Genomic DNA, 4,219 nt, shown 5'->3' with positions numbered 1-4,219 from the left:
AAATAGGATCACAAGTCCGCATCTTGTACAGCAATTAACCACTAAGAAGAATATATGCAGTGTATTATTTGTTGAAACTGTACTTCTGATTTGATTTGAAACTGTCTCATTGCTATATGTTTATCAATAAAACTGTAGAAAAAAAACAAAGAATTAACAAATCAAAAAGCTGGTTCTTTGAAAGATTAAATAAAATTGATCAGCCCCCAGTTAATCAATCATCAAAGAGAGGAAAGAAAAAATTCAAACGCAAGCAATAAGGAATGAAAATGATGTAGCTACCACAGACCAGGTGGAAATTCAGAAGATTGTCAATAGCTACTTTGAGAACCTTTACTCTCTGTGTGGCCCCATAATCTCCTTTATTAGAAAATTTGGAGCACAACTGAGTTCCATGATTTTGCAGTACAGTTTCTTCTATGTCCTGAGTCTTTACTGACCTTGATAGACTAGGACCAAAATGTTGGTCCTTTCAGCCCTTCTATTTTCCTGATTTTTGGTCTGCAACTTAGGTTATCAACCCTTCAGAAAAGAAACTTGTTATTATTCCCCTACAACATATGGAATTGTGTTTAACCTCACTATCTATCTGAATAACAAACATTTTAGGCATAACATGGAGCAGGCATTTACCATCAAGTATTGAAATGTTAAACACTAAGTCTACTATTAAGACGAAAAAATTAAAAAAGGAAAAATATTAAAAAATAGGAATAAAAATTACATATATTTACACGAAAATTTAGAAATCTAAACCTACACAGCACTGTAGGTGGACATTCCTGTGACTTTTTGTTGATGTGTCTTGCTTTTATTTGTCACTCTTTTTGTTTAAACCAACATTTACATGAAGGACAGTATGGCAGTAATTGGTATGTCATGAGAAGCAGTACGTATTTAGAAGACCAGAATTGCAGACATTCCTAACATGACCCTATTATTAGATATTGCTGTCTTCAGTATAGTTGCTTAGTTCAGAGTTGTCAGCATACACAATCAGGGCGAGAATTCTACCCATTAACTACTAGTTTCAAAAACCTGGTGATGTCTCTCAGGATCATTGCCTTGTCCATCTTGTGCATATGAATATATGGCTTTGGCCCTGTCATGTTTCCTAGTTTTTCTCCTTGCCTTCTCTTTGCTGTCTAATACTCAAGTTCTAGCTTTCCTTATAATTGTGTTATACATTTCTATTTTAATTTCTTCTTTTGAGTTCTTATACTTGGGGAACTATATGATATTTACACATGTGGGTCTGGTTTATTTCACTTATGAGTATATCTTCCAGTGGCATCCACTTAAACATAAATCTTCAAGTATATCATCCTTTATAGCTGAATAATACTGTTTGTATAAAAATACCACATCTTCTTTATCCATTGAGAAGTTGAGGGGCATCTTGGGTGTTTCCAAGATTTGACTATCACAAATTGCACTGCTATAAATATAGTTACACATATATCAGTATGATATGACATTTTCAGTTCTTCTGGGAAAATTCCCAGTAGGATAGCTGGCTTGAATGGGATTTCCAGTCCTAGTTTTTCAAGGTGTCTCCACACTAATTTCCATAATGGTTACACCAGTCTAAATTCCCCCCAGAAGTGGAGAAGTGTTCCTTTTTCCCCACAGCTTCTCCAATATTTGTTGTTGGTTGATTTATTTATGATAGGCATTCTTTCTGGGGTAGATGGTATCTCACTGTTGCAATTTGAATTTCATGGATGGCTAGTGATGTAGAGCATTTTTAAATATATTTATTCTCTCCTTAATTTCGTCTTCTGAGAAGTGTATGTTCATCTCAAATGCCCATTTCTGGATTGGGTGGTTAAATTTTCTGGCCTTAATGTTTTTTAGTTCTTTATAAATTCTAGAGAGTTGACCTTTGTCTGAGTACTTATTAGTCAAGAATTTTTCCAATTTTGTGAGTTGTCTTTTCACTTTGTTGGTAATTTCTTTTGATGAGCAAAAACTTCTCAATAAAAGGAGGTCCCAATTGTTAATTCTTTCAAGTATGACATTTACTATTTGATTTTTGTTCTTGAACTCTTTTTTCTACTCCTTTGTCCTTAAGAGTTCCTCTTCTTTCTCATCCAGGAGATTTAGTGTTTCTGTTTTAAAGTTTAGATCTTTAATCCCTTTTGATGTTAGATTAGGATGTGGTGATAGACCTGAATCAAGTTGTAGTTTTTGGCATCCTGAGAGCCAGTTCTTCTAGCATCATCTGTGAAAGAGTCTGTCTATCTTCCAGTGAGCATATCTGGCCCTTTTTCCACAATCAGATGTCTGAGTGTGTTCGTAGAGGTTTCTGTGTCTTCTCATCTATTCCATTTATCCTCAGGTCTATTTAATACCAGTACCATGCTGATTTTATCACAGTAGTTTTTTAGTATAATTTCAAGTGAGGAATTTTAATGCCTCCTGCCTTGTCTCTGTTGCCCAACATTCACTTTGTTATTCTATGTCTTTTTTGGTTCCAAATAAATTTTATGACTGATTTCTCTAGGTCTGGGATGTATGTTAGTCTTAATTTTATAGGGATTGCTTAAATGTGTACAGCAATTTTTGGAGTATGGCCACATTCCCAATGTTGTTTCTTTCTATCCAGGAGCAGGGAATATCTTTCAATTTTCTGAAATCCTCTACGATCTCTTTTTCAGAATACTGTAATTTTCCTTGAAAAAGTCTTTGACTTCTTTAGAGAAACAATACCATTTATAATAGCACCACAGGAAAAGAAATACCGTGGAATAAACCTAACTAAATAAGTTAGTTAGGTTAGTTAGAAGTTAATTTCCCTTTCAGTGTGTTTGTTATCTGTGTAGAGGAATGTTATTAACTTTTGAGTATTGACTTTGTATCCTGCTATGCTACTGAATTTGTGTATTATTTCTAGTAGCTTCTTGGTGGAGATTTTTGGATCTTCCAAGAAAACGATCATGTCATCTGCAAATAATGATAATTTAGCTTTTTCTTCACTGATTTTTATTCGTTTATTTCTCACTCTTGTCTATTGGCTCTAACTAATGATTTCAGAACTATATTGAATAAGAGTGGTGATGGAGGACATCCTTATCTTGTACGGTATCTGAGAGTAAAAGATTTGAGTTTTTCCCCATTTAGAATTATACTAGCCATTGGGTTGTCATAGATGGATTTTATCAGATTGAGGTTCAGGCCATCTATTCTGATGTTCTGTAGGACTTTGAACATAAATGAGTGTTTGCCTTTGTGATAATCATTTTCAGCATCAATTCAGATGATCATGTTTTTATTTTTTATTTATTTACTTTTTTATGATCATGTTTTTAAATTTAATTTTATTGAGGAAAAATTGCCTTGAGGAAGTTTCAAAACAGGTTGGTATGAGAGTGTCAACAGTTATTATATTCCATATATTTTTCTTTTTATTAGCCATTCATAGCACAAGATGAAGACATTATGTGCTGTCTACACACTATTAGTAGAAATCTTACTTTTCACTGATAATTATGTGGGTTTTAGACTTTGATCTTTTGATATTGTGTTGTACAGTTTTAGATTTGTGTATATTGAACCATCCTTGCTCCCTCAGAAGAATCCTACCTAGTCATAGTATATAATCTTCTCAGTGATTTGCTGTATTCTATTTGCTAGGATTTTATTGGTGATTTTCACAACTTTCATGTGGGCGATTGGCCTGTCATTTTGTTTTTTAGTTGTGTCTTTCCCTGGTTTTAGTATCAGTATAATACTTGCTTTCAGGAAGGATTTTGGGAGGATTGCTTCCTTTTCAATTTCAGTGAAGAGTTTTAGGAGTATAGGGATTATATCTTCAGTAAATTTATTGTAGAATTCAGCTGAGTCCATCAGGGCCTGGACTTTTCTTTGTTGGTACATTTTTTCATTTCATTTCATATTTCATTGGCTTTTATTGGGTTATCGATAGTTGTTATATCTTCTTGATTCAGCTTTGGTAATTTGTAACTTTCTAGAAATCTATCCATTTCTTCTGTGTCTTCTGTTGTGTGAGAGTAAAGGTTCTCAAAATAGCTAATATTACAGTCTTCTGTATTTCCACTGCGTCTGTGGTAGTTATACTCTTTTCATTCCTTATTGCTTGTATTTGAATTTTTTCATTATTCTTTTTGATTAGATTAGCCAGGGACTTATCGATTTTATATATTATTTCAAAGAACCAGCTTTTTGATTTGTTAATTCTTCCAACTGTTTTCTTTGT

The sequence above is a fragment of the Octodon degus genome, unplaced genomic scaffold, assembly GCF_000260255.1.
Source record: "Octodon degus isolate 3935 unplaced genomic scaffold, OctDeg1.0 scaffold00713, whole genome shotgun sequence".
In the NCBI taxonomy this organism is placed as follows: domain Eukaryota; kingdom Metazoa; phylum Chordata; class Mammalia; order Rodentia; family Octodontidae; genus Octodon; species Octodon degus.
The sequence above is the reverse complement of the archived record's forward strand: the minus strand, read 5'-3'. Positions refer to the sequence as shown.